Raw genomic sequence first — 17,081 nt, 5'->3', positions numbered from 1 at the left:
TGAGGAATCTTGCTCCCCACCTACTTCTTCTAGGTCCCTGGTCTTTCCTTCTCCAATCACCAACACGTAGGGCTGGGCAGCTCTGGTCACCCTGTCATCTCTTGGGGACCATCTTCACACTCTCCCCTTGACCCCTGTTCTCCCATTTACCAACCTGTATGAACTGTGGGGCAGGCCCTTCCATAATTCCCTGTAACACAACTGAGACCAAACACGTAAGTAGTAAAATTTAAATAACTGCTTTTCTAACTGTGGCTTTTCTTAGAGCCCTCAAAATTGCTTAGCTTCCAGTTGGCCACCACCTAACAGAGACCAGTTCCTCCCCATCACCCCACCTATAGGAAGTTCCCAAGCAATGGAAACCCTGCAAAATTCCCCTAGGCCCCAGAGACAGGAAACAGTTTCCCACATTCTATGTAAAGTCACCATGGTACTCTACTGGAATTAATGTCTCTCCATAGTGAGTATCCAACTGGGAGTATCCATTTACTTAAAGGAAAAACCTACCCCTATTTGGTGTAGGTTTAACCTTCAGCTCCCCCAAATCATCAGAACACCAGACCCACACATTTGTGCTTCCCAGTTTCTGGGCTTTTCTTAAATAAAGTTTCAGTAGGTCTCTGCACACTACCCTGGGTCACAGGGTCCCAAACCCCACCAGTGTCCTTTTCATGGTCTTTCCTTGAGCAGGACAGAAAGGAGGTTCAAGCTCACACTTCCTCTTGTAGTTTTCTTTCTCCCAATATCCTGGCTCCTACAAAGAACTCAAACATCAACACATCGCATTCTGCAGGGAGGCCCAAATAGGACATAGGTTTAATAGGACAGACGGCATGCTTACTGAGAAGGAAACATTTCTCGCTCTGAAACATAATTTGCAGGAATAAGGAGTTGTTAGACTCTCCCAGGTGACATTATATGGTACACTGTCTCATTTTGAATGGTGACCAGCACACAGAGGTACTCAGTGAATATGGAGTGAATAAAGGTAGTGTTGACATTAGGGATGTGTCACTGCGTTTGGGTCTTCCCCAAGCAAGGTGGGTGGATGTGTGCTTCCTATCTGCATAACAGCAGAGCCTCTCTCAAATATTTTTTCTTTTGCTTTTCCCAGAACAAAGGGACTGTCTGACACAAAAATGAATTCAAATTTCTAGTCTGGAAGACAGAAGTTTGCTAATTTTAAAATGGTTATTTCCCTCATTTATTTCAGAATCCGCATTTACTAATATTTTTGTTATTTTAATGTAGTTGAAGTGGAAAGAATAGCAGATGTGGAATTGTTTGATCTGGATTTGGATCCTGGTTCTGTACTTCATTAGCTTTGTGATGCTGGACAAATTATAACGTCCCTGAAGTTCAGCCTCTTCATCTTAAAATGGGAATAGTTATATCATGAAAACTAAATAATAATATGTTATTATTTGGGAAGAATAAAGTGATATACATATGTAAATTATTGTTGTTATTGTTGTAATTACTCAAGCTTTCAGTCATTTCTGGGCTTACAGCTTCATCATATTTTGAGACAAATTGCTCCAGGAAGAATGTAATGGAAGGCTAAAAGTTTCTATTTCCACTTTTTAGCTTACATGTCTTGTTATTTTTTTTTCCCCAAGGTGTTATTTATTTACTTGTCAGAGAGAGAGAGAGAGAGAGAGAGAGCGCGTGCGCACACGCAAGTGAGCACAAGCTGGGGGAGCAACAGGCAGTGGGAGAAACAGGGTTCCTGCTGAGCAAGGAGCCCTGTGTAGGACTCGATCCTAAGACCTGGGATCATGACCTGAGCTGAAGGCAGACACTTCCGACTGAGCCACCTAGGTGTCCCAAGTGTCTTACCATTCTTTATCCCAAAGACATTAGTAAAGCTAGTTGATGCTCCTTTTCCTCAATTGAATAACTATTTATTGAGCAGTTACTATAGACTAGATGCTAATCTAGGTGTTGGGGGAAAATATGAAGATAACATATAGATTGTTCCTGACCTTGTGGGGTTATAATCTATCTGGGAAGGCAGATTTTGACCATGTAATTCCATAATTAACTAAGTGCAATTGAGGCTCGTGTTCTGAAAGAAAAGAATTGAGAACAGTGTCCTCTGGTGGCTAGTCTGACCAGGCGTCTGCTGCGGTGGGTTTCCCTCATTTCTGGCCTTGCCAGTGCCTTCTGTGGCAGTACTTGGGAGTCTTTGGTCACATCAGCCCCTTGCATCAGAAGCTCTCAGGAACTCCTCCCAGGGCCAGTTAGCCCCCATCGAGTCTATCTCTATTTAAAATGGCTTCTGGGTTCTTTGCAACTTGGACAACTCCATGTTTCCTATGCTGCTCAGGATAAGCTTGTTTCTGCAGCTATGTGTCTGCAGAAAGTTTTAAGGAACTTGCTCAAAGCCCTCTTCAGTTGCACTGGGGATGTCTGCCAGTGCAGTCCTCTGTGGCATCTTGGGACAGGGATCAGGTTCTTGACTTCTTTCTCTGCTCAGGGTGAGCCATCAGACTCCAGAGGTCAGGAGTGTAGAGCCTAGGGCTTACGCCTCAAACTGTAATATGATCCAGGGTTATGAGATGTTCTATTGACTGACATGTAGAAATGTATTCATGCCAGTTAGGGATGATGTGGGTTTATTGGCAAGAGTACTGGACTAGTTATCAGCAGACTGACCTTATCACCAATCAGTTCTGTGACCTGGAGCAAGACTTCAGTTCTGTGGTTCTCAAGTGTGACACCTGTAAAATGAATATATTCATCACTTAATTGATGTTTGTTAAATTGTATGGTGTGACTGGACTAGACATTTATATATACACATATTTTTTGTAATCTAAATTATTTCAACCTTGGATTTTTTATCCTTAGAATATGTATTATTTAGTGACTGGAAGAACAAAATGACATATGTGCTTCATGGTGCATGTTATAAATTGAATATTTATGCCCCCCCATTCATAAGTTGAAGCTCTTACCCCCAGTGTGATGGTATTTGAAGATGAGGTCTTTGGGAGATAATTAGGTCTGGATGAGGTCATGAGGATAGAACCCTGGTCTGATGGTTTTAGTGCTCTTATAAAAAGAAATACTAGGGATCGATCTCTCTCTCTCTCTTTCTCTGTCTCTCTTTCTTTCTCTTTCTCTCTCTCTGTGCATGCACAAAGAAGAGATCATGGGAGCACATGGGAAGATGGCTGCCACTTACAAGCTAAGAGAAAAGGATTCAGAATGAAGCCAGCTTTGCTAGCACCTTGATCTTGGACTGCCCAGCCTTCATAACTGGAGAAATAAATTTCTGTTGTTTAAGTCTTCCAGGGCTCTGATAGCAGCCCAAGTGAACTAATACAGTGTATAACAACATCTTCAAATATTGATTATAAAATAACTAACCAGACGATCATAAAATCATTTTTTTCTCACCCAAACGTAGGCAACATCATGATAGAGTCATAAATATCTTTCAAATATTCTAATCCTGCTTTCTCTTTCAAGAATTCACAGTGACTGGGGCGCCTGGGTGGCACAGCGGTTAAGCGTCTGCCTTCAGCTCAGGGCGTGATCCCGGCGTTGTGGGATCGAGCCCCCACGTCAGGCTCCTCTGCTATGAGCCTGCTTCTTCCTCTCCCTCTCCCCTTGCTTGTGTTCCCTCTCTCGCTGGCTGTCTCTATCTTTGTCGAATAAATAAATAAAATCTTAAAAAAAAAAAAAAAAAGAATTCACAGTGACATCAACCTCCGGGGTGGAAATGCTGAATTCTGCCTAACAGAATCTAATTAATAAAATGATAACATAATCATCAATGCACTTGGTAGGCTTTAACACTGGTATATTTTTTTTCACTCTTCTGCTTTCCACTTTTTAAAATCATGGTGGGGATCATGAATGCCATTCACAAGCAAAATTTCATAGTTCCTTTTAAAATGTCAGTGAAGAAAGAAATTTACCCTTTGATCTCCTGCATTCTTTTCTCTTTCTTTGGCCTAGTAAATTTCATTTTAGCAAGGGAGAAGCAGTAAGAGAGGAGATGTCTAATAAAACTTTTGGAGCTCCAGAAAGTGATGAAAAAAGGCTATAAATCTTAATTGCATGGGCTTCTCAAATTAGACCAGAGGTAAAATGATGTGCTTTGAGTTTGTTGTTCCATAAAAAAAGTTTTCTAGTTTACATTGACTATTTGTTGGGAATGTAGTTAAAATAATTCATGTAAACTATCGTTTCTTACTAATGGGTGGCTAGGCTATTCAGAGAGAAAGATGAATGAAAACAGAAATGCATAGATGCCAGTGATACATAATATATTGTTTTCTTTACTTTCCTACCCCATGATTTGCATTTTCTTCAGTTATGAGTTTGGCTTTATACATACTTCTTTTTCTTTTCTAAGTCTTGATTTGTGATGTAAATATTCACCTTATATTAACAAAGGAAAATTTTTCTCAGTTTTATTTTGAGATTTTCATTGCCTGAATTTTTTGTATATAAAGGAAGAAAATGAGAACTTTAAGACCTTACTGCTGATAAGAGTTAAAAATTTTTGGATATGTAAGTTAGTTAAATGGCTAGTGGTGGAAGCGAGCTTATTTCAGATAATCATAGATTCTGAAACTATACTTGATATTTTTATAGACGTGACTGTTTTCTCCCCAAGAATTGAATATTAAACTGCGAACAGAATTCTTTTTTTTTTTTTTAAAGATTTTATTTATTTACTTGACAGAGATAGAGACAGCCAGCGAGAGAGGGAACACAAGCAGGGGGAGTGGGAGAGGAAGAAGCAGGCTCATAGCACAGGAGCCTGATGTGGGGCTCGATCCCAGAACGCCGGGATCACGCCCTGTGCTGAAGGCAGACGCTTAACCGCTGTGCCACCCAGGCGCCCCAGAATTCTAATCTCATATCAGGTGATCAGGTACAGAGGAAGAACTATTCCATTGCTTGCTTTCTGAGTCAAAAAATCAAACAGCAGGAAACTTCCCACCCATTCTAATTTATCACAGTTCTTACTGCTGTATTATAACAAGGCCTTATCACCCATACCTTATTTATATTTTCATGTATATACAAATCTAAAGTTACAGATTTGGGGTTGGTTTTCAATCTGGAAACATCTTAATCTCTTTTCCTTCTGAGAGCTCTGGACAGATCAACACATTTATAATGTAGCATCAGTTATGTTTAACAAAGGAAATATTTTTCACTTTTATTGTGAGACTTCTATAAATGTTTTTGCCCATATCGGCATCTAACTTCTTTTTTATGATGATCTAAATTCTTTCTCTTTTTATTCTTTTTTTTTCAGTTTCCTCTAATTACATCTTTACATGATGTATCACATCAAATGCATGAGCGTCAAGCTGATTTGCCAGAACAGAGAGGTTGCATTTCATTCAGAGCCACATTTATCAGAAGGAATATCAACTCAAACTTTTTTTTTTTAAAGATTTTATTTATTTATTCGACAGAGATAGAGACAGCCAGCGAGAGAGGGAACACAAGCAGGGGGAGTGGGAGAGGAAGAAGCAGGCTCATAGTGGAGGAGCCTGATGTGGGGCTCGCTCCCGTAACGCCGGGATCACGCCCTGAGCCGAAGGGAGACGCTTAACCGCTGTGCCACCCAGGCGCCCCTCAACTCAAACTTTGACCATCTGGTTGTTAATGTAGCTTTTGAAAAGATTTCAAATCCTTACAATTCCAATATTTTCCCCTTTCACCCCATTCAGTTGACTTGATTTCTCCTCTCCTGTTCTCCACCTTCTTTTTCATCAACTTTCTACTCTCCTTTAGTTTCCTCTTTGCATCAGAAGCAATCTTTTAAGAAATCCCTACTACTTTCCCTGAGGTAGGACCCTGAAGTGAAGGTTGGGTTAGCTTCTGAAGCCAGCTGAAATCTACTCATGCTCATTTTGATCTGAGTGGGAGCTTTGGATCTTATTGGAGCTGGTATTGAGACATTTAATAAATATTTATATGCCAGTATATAATAAATACTATATGCCAGGTATACAGTGGGAACCAAACAAATTGTCATATCCTCTTGGGCCTGTGTTCTGATAAGGGAGACAGATAATAAACAAGTGTGTAAATGTGTACTGTAACGGGAGGTAGCGATGAGAGCTGGGAGGAACAGTCAAGTAGGATCGGTTATCGGAGAGGCAGAGTCTACCTGAGGAGATGACCTTTGAGGCTGAGTGACTGGGAAGGAATCATTCAAATATGTGGGGAAGAAGTGTTCTGAATGAGAACAGCAAATGCAAGGTCTCTGAGTAAGGGTGAGCCAAGAATGTTTGAGAACCAGCTCTGAGGCCAGTGTTAGAGGAGGGAAGGGGGAAGACTGTAGCTGAGAAAATAAGCAGACTTAGAAAAATAACAAGAAACATTATGTATTACAACGTAAGAATTCATTTGGGACAACATAGATGAGAATGCTACCGTATATTCAAAAAGGGAAGCATACTGTAGTCTGGGCATCAGTGAGGAAGGCTTCCTGGCAGAGGATGGCCTTGAGCTGTTCTTCATTCATTTACTCATTTTGTATTTGTTGAGTGCCAAATAGGTGCCAGGTTCCGTGGTAGGTAGTAGAGATATGATGAGCAAAACAGACCAAACCTTTTGTCCACGAACTTTCTACCTAGTAGGGGAGAGAGAGGTAAAGCAAAGAATTACGCAAGTAAGTATATAATTACAGACTATGAAGAATGCTGCACAAGTACGATGTAGCACATGTACAGGAAGAGTCTAAGACCTAATGTAGCCTGGAGCATGGCGGACCATGGGGAAGGTGATGCTCAGAAAGGGACCACGTGACTAGGAGCTGGCCAGGCAGGGGTGTGCATGAGCCATGTGGGGAGAGGCGGCAGACAGTAGGGAGGCCCAGGTGGAATGAGTCAGACCTGTTTGGAAAACTGAAATGCAGTAGTGTGGCTGAGCACAGCAAGGGGAGGTGGGGTTTGACTTCCCCAAATGGGGCTACATCAGATCATGTGGAGTTTTGGATTTTAAATTTTATTCTAAAAACAGTGGGAAGCAATGAAAGTAAGGGAGCATCATAATCAGTTGATGGTTTGAGATGCTCATGTTCCAGGCTCTATAGCAAAAAGTACTGGACGAGGTCAAAAGAGGAAGTGGGGAACTAATTGAGAGGTCATTGCAAGAGTTCAAGTTAGGATGATGCTGGCTTAATCTAGAGTGGTGACAGTGGAGATCAAGAGGAAGAGGTTTGTTTTTGAAATATTTTCATAAGGCAAATCTCAGGTGACATGCAGAATTTTCATTTATGTGGTGAAAAATGAGAAATACAAAGAGAACAAAAGGCCCAAACTTAAACATTCTAGTGTTCTAACAATGAAATGTACTTCAGCCAGAAATCCAGGCATTGTTACTGCATATTTTGCATGTCCGCAATAATTGTTTTATTTTTGTGAAATCTTTTTTTTTTTAAGCTCTCTTTTTTTTTTTTAAAGATTTTATTTATTTATTTGACAGAGATAGAAACAGCCAGCGAGAGAGGGAACACAAGCAGGGGGAGTGGGAGAGGAAGAAGCAGGCTCATAGCGGAGGAGCCTGATATGGGGCTCGATCCCATAACACCGGGATCACGCCCTGAGCTGAAGGCAGACGCTTAACCGCTGTGCCACCCAGGCGCCCCCTATTTTTGTGAAATCTTTGAATTTGATTTGCTGCTTTCATGCAAATTGAAAGATAGCAATGCACTTATTGTTCAACAAATATAACAGGTACAAGTGCTGGGAACACAGTGATGAGTGAATATGTCAGATCTCTTTTTTCGAAGAGCTTGTATTCTGGTAAAACTTAGCTTTCTGTGTATTCTTTTAAGAAATACATATTTTGACCAAAAGAATATGAGTGGTATGTTTCTTAAATACCTCAATTCGATACAGGAAGGTATAAAATAATTTTTGAATTCTTATTAAAAATTAAAAAAATTTAAAAAGTTGGAGCGCCTGGATGGCTCGGGTAAGCATCTGCCTTTGGCTCAGGTCGTGATCTCCGGGTCCTGGTATTGAGCCCTGCATCAGGGTCCCTGCTCAGCAGGGAGTCTGCTTTTCCCTCTCCCTCTGCCTCTCCCCTCCCCCTGGCTTGTGTTTTCTCTCTCTCTCTCTGTCTCAAATGGATAAATAAAATCTTTAAAAAATTTTTTAAAAATGTAGAATTTAAATTAAAAGAATTTAAAAGTAAATAAATTAATATGCAAATAACTTACTGGGAAAACATTTTCCATGAAACTAATGAAGAAACAATATTATCGTGGAAAGATCTTGCATAAATCATTAAATAAAGTAGAATCTCCGAACAGAAAAGCTGGCTAAAGACAAAAAAATACAGTTAAAATAAATAATACAAATGTCTTCCAAATAGAAAAAATTGACCTTGGTAATAATAAAAGAAATCAACCAGGTGGTATTTTCTCCTTTAACACTAGCAAAGATTTCTCCTTTTGAATCATGATAATAAGTGGTAGGTGGGAGTGGCTGAACCAGTGTGATTTGGGGTAACTTTTCTGGAAAGCGGTTTGGCAATATGCATGGTAGCCTTAAAATGTTAAATCCTTTTTCTTAATTCCACCTTTAGGTATATCACCTAAAATAGTCAACGATATTGACAAAGCTTTCTATAAATGTAAGTGGGTAAAGCATTCAAGATAGAACACAGGTACTGAGCTTGGGAGGTCAGAAAACTGACATTGTGATCTGAATTGTAATTAGGTTTTTCAGAACTTCCGGAGATTTCATTTTGATCAACTGTGAATGGATTGAACAGCCTCAGGAAAAAGCTACACCGTCCAAGTTGGAATCACCATTTCCTGTTTGGGCGAAAATGTTATACTGATTTAGTCTCAAAATAGGACTGTAGAACTTAGGGCTTCCTTACTTTCCTGCCTTCAAAGAGCTGCACCAAGCTTCTTTTAGTCAGTGATTGGGTCAGAGCCTAAACATACCTGCTAGAAGCTCTCTGCTGCCATCTCCAGTCCTCTCTCTCTCAGTCCTACCTTCCACCTCCATTCCAGGTTTTAGAACCCCACCAGACACACACACACACACACACACACACACACACACACACACACATGCCCACAAGGGGGAGTGGTGGTAGAAATAAAACGGTGGATTTGGAATCAATATTAATTGGTAATGCTTGTATAGTGTATATGTCAGGCACTGGGTATATTATGTGTATTATACATACATACTATTTACACATTTTTATGTATTAACTAATCCAGTCCTAACAATAACAAAATAATAGTATCATGAGGTAGAAGCTATTATGATCCCCATTTTACAGATGAGGAAACTGAGGCACAGTGACTTAACCAAGTCATACAGCTAGTGTGTGGCAGAGCTGGGATTTTTATGTAGCAATCTGGATCCAGAATCCTGCTTTATAAATCACTAGATCATTCTGCCTATTTAACAAAATGACTAAAAGTTCACGTCCTGACTCTCACTTAACCAGCTAGCAGTTAGGAAAGACGCCAAGCATCTCAGAGCCTGTTTATCTACTGTGAAAAGGGTATCTGTTAACACCAGCTGCTCTGATGCGTTGCAATGATGGAATGAGATGAGCTATATGAAGTTCCTGACATGTAATAAGTATTCAAGTATTAAGGACATTATTATTCATAAGTACTTATGATTTTATGTAATTTCATGCCTTGACTTTGCCTTAATATTTAAGTACCCTTTGACAATGGATTACAAAGACAAAATTGTACCCTCCTGAAACTTTTTTGGGCCCATTTCCTGTGTGGCAGCATTTGATGGTTATGTAGCTCACCAAAGAGTACTGATCCCTGCCTCATCCTCAAGTTGTCTGGACCACCTGTATGATTCAGACACCTACGACTCTAGACCAGGTCTCTGCAAGCTGTGGAGTCCACAGCAGTGAGTTGGACAAAAACTGTAGGCAATTCCCTTTTGCTATAGTGAAGTGGCAGCTAAGGTTGGGTATAAAAGACCTCATCAGTATGTTCTATACTGTGGGTCTTGAGATGCAGAATTTAAAAATGGGCTTGCCTGACTGTCTGATCCCGTGAGCTGGCTTCTAAGGAATGGCTGTGGTACAGAGTTTTATGTCAGTCGCAAGAATGCAGTTATAAGCACATTTTAATTTACTTTCTTACTTATGTGGTCACCGTTTGCTCATTTTGATCCTGCAGAGTAAGGGTTCTACGAAAAAGAGAATAGTTTCCTTATATACCCCCAGAGTAGAAGTGGAATTGAAAATGTTTGAGTAAGTCTATCTGTACAATGTTTAACAAGTTTCTGTGTATCTTCATGCAAAATACACATCTGCTTGTTTTCTTCAGTTTCCTCCTTTTTTTAAAAGTATGAATTAACTGTATTTAACCTCTTCCCCAATATCCCACTTCTTATGTTTTATGGCTGTGTAGATCTGAGTACATTTGGAACCAGCTGCACATCTGGCTCTACTGTTGGCTGAGATTTTGAACGGGTTACTTATCTCTGTGAGCCTTACCTATACACTGAAAATAATAATGCCTAGTCATGGGTTTGATAAAAGGATTAATGGGATATATATATAATGCATTTTGCAAAACGATTAATTTTTAGTAGGTAATTTACAGGGCTACGGAGCATAGCAATATATAAAAGAGGAAACATATGTAGGGATGAAAAACAGACTAGAACAAAGGAAAGGAGGAGAAAGTACAGGAAATAACCAAATAGTAAATAGATAAAAGAGAAACATTTTATTATGGAAAAAAGATACAAGCTCAGAGTTCAAAAGAAGATTTTGTCATTTGCCACACACTGCATAGTCAGAAGTAGAAACTAGATTACTACCACACCTGAGACCAAAATCAGTCTTTCTTTTTACATACACCAAATATCTCAGATATTTCCTCCTTCCAGGAATCTTGCCTTGATGTCATCATGGGAGGAAAACCCTTAAGAAAGTCAGGTAGAAGAGTAGAGACCTTTGGTACTTACCAAGAGAGAGGGTAGACATGTTAGCCAATTTCAGTAGGTCATTTCAATATTGAAAGAGGTTATAGTGTTTGTCCAGTAAGGATCCGTCTTTGTTAGGAACTAATTTTCTTTCTTTAATTATTGTCATACAGTGTCATATTATTATGAAGGGGTATATTTCTTCATCATAGTGAAATAGATGGGCAGGTACTACTTTACAGAAGTACTGAAAAAAAAAAGAGACAATATCTGCTCTCTATCCAGCATGTACTCATTGGGTAGCTGTTCAGATATTGTGGATACACAGGCAAATGAAATATGGCTCTTGACATGGGAAGCTTTTTAAGTTAATTTAATAATGGTTCCTTATCACCAATTCCCAAACTTGATGGCTTAAAACAATAGCAACTAATGGGGCACCTGGGTGGCTCAGTCGTTAAGCGTCTGCCTTCAGCTCAGGGCGTGATCCCAGAGTCCTGGGATCGAGCCCCACATCGAGCCCCACATCGGGCTCCCTGGCAGCCTGCTTCTTCCTCTCCCACTCCCCCTGCTTGTGTTCCCTCTCTTGCTGGCTGTCTCTCTCTCTGTCAAATAAATAAATAAAAAATCTTAAAAAAAAAAGAGCAAACAATAGCAACTATTACCATTTTTTGTAATTCTGTAGGTGACTTTGTGGTTCTTCTGATGTTTGTTGATTTCTCTTATGTGGTTATAGTGAAATGGTGGTGACTGTGACTGGAGTCATCTGGAGGCTTATTTGGGATGCTGGGATGAATGGGCTTTTCTCCTTTTACATATAATCTCAAGACTTCTTCCTCTTCACATGAACCTGTTCAGTGTCCATCTATCAGGTAACTGATCTTAATACATGGTGGCAAATTCAGTATTCAAGGGGAGAACGTAGAAGCTGCCGGTCCTCTTTGAAGCTAAGTCCAGCATCGACGCAAAATCTTTTCCCCTGCGTTCTATTTGTTACTGTGAATCAGAAGGAGAGATATTGCAAAATTCACTCTCCCAAAAAACAGAAAACTTCCATTAATTTGTAACATTTGCTAATTTTCCTAGTGTAAATAGTTCCACTTTGGCTGATTTCAAGCCAAGGTAACATCGATGAACACAGAATTTGGAAGAGAGGAGCACAGTTGATTCTTTTTTTTCTTTTTAAAAATTATTTATTTATTTATTTATTTATTTATTTATTTATTTATTTATGTTTTTAACTTAAATTCAATTAGCCAAGGTATAGTACATTATTAGCACGGGGTGTTATATAGAACTAATGAATCATTGAGCACAGTTGATTCTTGAGAACTCATGCAGGCTGGCTACAGCATATCACTGGTATACACCAACCAAGGCTCATTGTGGGCGAGAACTACACAAAGATAAGAACGCCAGAATTTGAGGTTCATTGAGGGCCATGTTGGGATACTACCATAGAAGCAAATAGTCTAATGGGAAGGACGATTCATAAATAGGTCATTACATTATTAGCATTCAGAAGGATATGGTAAAAGGGCATATTAAATGTACATTTAAGGAACACAGAGAAAGTTAAGTGTCTGTGCCCGGGTATGTCAGTGAAGATCCGTTCCCCCTAGAGGTGATGATGAAGTGGAGTCTTGAAGAATAAGTAGGAAGGAGTTCACCAGACAAAAAAGGAGAAGACATCCAGTTAAAAGGGACATTTATAAGTCCAACAATTGTTACGGTAAAATTACTTAGTGAATGGCAAAAATGTCTTTTTTTTCCCCATGTGACTGTAGTGAGTACATTTTGGCTATTGAAGTATTCTGTCCCGTTGTTCATATTCACCAAACCCTAACATTTTGATGTCTAAATTATGTCTCCTCCCAAATTTTCATATGTGAAAGTTGCACAAAATTCTTTGTCAGACCATGTGGCTCAACTTTTGAAAAGAAATTTGGTCCCTATTACTAGAAGTTCCTTAGAGGGCAGGAAGAGAATGAAAGGCTAAAAGTGTCTTAGTAGTTAGATTATGAGGGTTCTTGAATGCAGTTTAGTAAGTCTGGAATTTATCCTGTAGGAAATGAGAATCCCTCAATTTCCAAAAAAGCGGCTGCTTGAATGTATTCATTTTCTATGGCTGCTGTAAAAAATTTTGATATAATTTTTTTAAAGATTTTAAGTAATCTCTATACCTAGTGTGGGGCTTGAACTTACAGCCTCAAAATCGAGTTGCATACTTTTATCAGCTGAGGCACCCCTAAAATTTTGATGTTTTTAGGGCTCCTGGGTGGCTTAGTTAAGTGTCTAACTCTTGATTTGGCTCAGGTAGTGACCTCAAGGGTTGTGAGATCCACCTCCGCATTGGGCTCTGTGCTGAGAGTGGAGCCTGCTTGAGATTCTCTCTCCCTCTCCCTCTGCCCCTCCTCCAACTGGTGCACATGTGTTCACTCTCAAATAAATCTTAAAAAAAATTTTTTTTATATTCTTAATGGTTTAAGACAGAACAAATTTTTTATCTTACCGTTATGGAGGTCAGAAGTCCAAAATCTGTCTCACTAGGCTAAAATCAAGGTGTCACCAGGGCTGCATTTCCTCTGGAGGTTCTAGGGAAGAATCTGTTTTCTTGCCCTTTTCGGCATTTAGAATCCACCTGCATTCCTTGGTTCATGATCACTATAACCTCTTGCTTTTATCACATCTCCCACTATACACTTGGATCCTTTCACCTCTTTCTTACCAGGACCCTTGTGATTACAGTGTGTGCTTGCAGATAATACAGGATAATCTCCCCATCTCAACATCTTTAACTCACGTCACATCTGCAAAGTGTCTTTTTCCTTATAAAGTAACATTTACAGGGGGGCCTAGGTGACTCAGTCAGTTAAGCATCCAACTCTTGATTTTGTCTCAGGTCATGATCTCAGGGTTGTGAGATCTAGCCCCACAGCTGGCTGTGTTCTGAGCATAGAACCTACTTAAGATTCTCTCCCAGGGGTGTCTGGGTAGGCTCAGTTGGTTAAGCGTCTCCCTTTGGGTCAGTTCATAATCTTGGGGTCCTGAAATCGAGCCCTGTATCAGGCTCCCTGCCCAGTGGGGAGTCTGCTTCTCCCTCTCTCCTTACCCCTCTCCCTTGTTTTTGCTCTCTCTCTCAAATAAATAAAGAAAATCTTAAAAAAAAAAGATTCTCTCTCCCTCTGCCCCTCCCCCCACTCATGCTTGCATGCTCCCTTTCTCTCTCTCTCTCTCTCTCTCTCCCTCCCTCCCTCCCCCTAACATTTACAGGCGTTAGGGATTAGAATGTGGACAACTTTGGGGACACCATTATTCAACCTACTCTACACAATAATATTTATGTTTTAGAAATATCACTTCTGATCACATGCAGAGTTGATTTAAGAAGTGTGACACAGAAGTTCAGGAAAATAAGTTACGGGCTGTTGCAATAGTCCATATAAAGCCTTGATACAAGATGTATCAATGGGGAGAGAAAGGGACATTACAAATTTCAAAGAGGTCTAGGAGTTGGGATTAACAAAGATTTCATGACCAGTAAGGACTAGGGAGTAAAGGGGAGAAAAAATGTTGACTCCAATTTTTGGCTTCAGTTAGGTGACTGTGATATAATTAAACTACAGAGAATATGTAAGAAATGGTCTAGGGGACAATTCATTTAGTTTGGGCCATGTTGTTTGAGTAGCTCTTAGAATATTGTGGTGGCGAGGCTAGAGACCATTGGAAATTCAGACTTGGAACTGCCATAAGAAAGAGATCATCCATGGAGAAAATGTTGATTAGGAAGAGAAGTTCAAGACTATAACTCTAGATCAAAAATAAATAAATAAATAAATAAGGAGATGGAATGTACAGCACGGGGAATACAGTTAGTAATATCATATTACCTTTGTGTGGCAATGGATGGTAACTAGACTTATTTTGGTGATCAGTTCATAATGTATATAAATGTCAGATCACTGGTGGTGGAGCCCGGCTTTGACCCCCAGTTAGTCTCTGAACCCTGAGCAGTGCTCTTAGCCACTCCACTACAGGACCCCCCCATCCAAAAGTTTTGTTTATAATATTAGGCTGAGAACAGATATAATAACATGCAGCTACACTCTCACTGAGCTTGGACCCCAGTGGAGTGACCACAGTTTGATCCCACTATTAATGTGAACCATTCTCCCCTAGATCCATAGATGTTTAGAACTGTAGGATTATTATATTAATAATGATGATCACTTTTTGTGGTATATTACTCTTTTAATATGCTTCAGGATAGTTTCCAACATTCACTATTATAGGAATTTTTTTCTGCATAACAACCATAGTAATATTGCCGCTAGTTTTTTTTTTTTTTGTCTGTAGCATTTTTGTTAGATTTGGTTTCACTTTGCTGATTTTACAGAAATAATTTAGAAGCTTTTCTTCCCTCATCTGTGCTCTGGAACAGTTTAAATAATATTCTAGTTACCTTTTTCTTAAAATTATGATGGAATTTACCTGTAAAACTATGTGTTCCTAGTTTCCTTATTTCTTTGAATAAGCTTTCTGCCTCTTTGAATAAGCTTTCTGCCTCTTTCTCTCTCTTTTCCTTCTGGGATATGTAATGGGACACGAGACTGGAGAACTACATAGGGGGTCAGACCATTGTGAATCCCTGAGGAACCACTGGAAGATTTTGAGTAAATTCTAGACAAGATCAAGTGAATCAATGAACACTCTCACAGCCAAGCTGATCAAGGGCAGGGTGAGGGGTGTGACTGGAAACAAGTCAACAAATTAGAACTCCATCATTATATCTCAGCCAGAAATAATGAGGGCTTGTATTAAGTCTATGACAGCACAGATGGAGAGATAAAGATATTTAACATGTACAAATGATTGTAGGCTGATAGGCATAGAATTTGGGTGGAGAAAAGGACTATCTATAGTAACTCCTGGTTCAAAACTGGGACACTTACTTGGACTGAGCTGGACACTGGACTGTGGTGCTATTGATTGGAATATAGCACCTAAGAGGAGGAGCAAGTTTGAAGGAAAATATGATGAGTTCTGTTGTGAACATGATGAGTAATAAGTGCCTCTGAGATGCCCTGTTATGGCTAACGGGCAGGTGAAAATCAAGGCTGGAATCTGAAGTTGAGAATTGGGGCACCTGAGTGGCTCAGTCGGTTAAACGTCTGACTCTTGATTTCAGCTCAGGTCATGATCTCAGGGTGGTGAGATTGAGCTCTATATCGGGCTCTGTGCTGGGTGTGGAGCCTGCTTAAGATTCTCTCTCCCTCTCCCTTGCTCCTCCCCACCCCCAAAAGTAAACAAATAAACTGGGACTCTTGTGTATGGGTAATGGCCAAAGTCATGGAGTGGTATGAAGCTACCAAGGGAAAGTATACAGCTGTATTGTCCAATATGGGAGCCACTAGTCACATGTAATTATTTAAATTTAACCTTGGATTAGTTCAAATAAAACAAAAAATTTGGTTTCTCTGTTGTACTAGCCACACTTCAAGTGCTCAAAGACTGTATGTGGCTTGTGGCTACTGTATTAGACAAGCATAGATTATAGAACATTTTCATCTTCAGAGAAAGTCCCATTGGACAGCACTGGTATACAGAGTGAAAAGAGCAGAGGTGTGAACTATATCAGGACCCTGATATTACTGGTATCTGTGTGGTCACTGAAAGAGCTCATCAAAAACAGGCTGAGGAGGTGCATCCATCCACTGAATGCTTTCGAATGAGCTTGGCACTACCTGCTATCTCTGATCTCCAAACTGTCCTATAGTAGTGGCAGTACTAATTATTTTTATTAAGGCTTATTAAGGTTAATTTTCTCAAGACCCCAAGAGCTGGATTTGTAACCCAAATGTCTATAATATTCCAAATCCAGTGATTTTTCATTTGCTCCAGGCTGCCTAGCCTAGGAAAACACAGAGACAATGGTGCTGAGAAAAAACAGAAGGGAATTTTATGAATGTGAATGACACATGGCACCACAGGTTCAAGTCAAGGTCAGGTCAGAAAATTATGAGTAAAGTCAGGTTATTCAAAAATTTTGTTGAGAACAATTTTAGTGTAGTGTAGGGGCTGAAGCCCTTTCAGAATGTACTGAGTATAACTGTACCCATGTAGAGCATAGGCCAGTTGAGCCTGTCCTTTTAAGAAGTTAGATTT

The 17,081-nt window shown here is 39.8% G+C and overlaps 1 pseudogene; it reads left to right on the top strand.

The window, feature by feature from the left end:
* The window catches only part of LOC109489485, a 43,218-nt pseudogene that overhangs the window by 13,146 nt on the left and 12,991 nt on the right, over positions 1-17,081 (top strand).

This window comes from Ailuropoda melanoleuca, chromosome 15, assembly GCF_002007445.2.
Source record: "Ailuropoda melanoleuca isolate Jingjing chromosome 15, ASM200744v2, whole genome shotgun sequence".
Classification (NCBI taxonomy): domain Eukaryota; kingdom Metazoa; phylum Chordata; class Mammalia; order Carnivora; family Ursidae; genus Ailuropoda; species Ailuropoda melanoleuca.
Note: the sequence above shows the minus strand (reverse complement) of the source record. Positions and strands in the feature narration are given on the sequence as shown.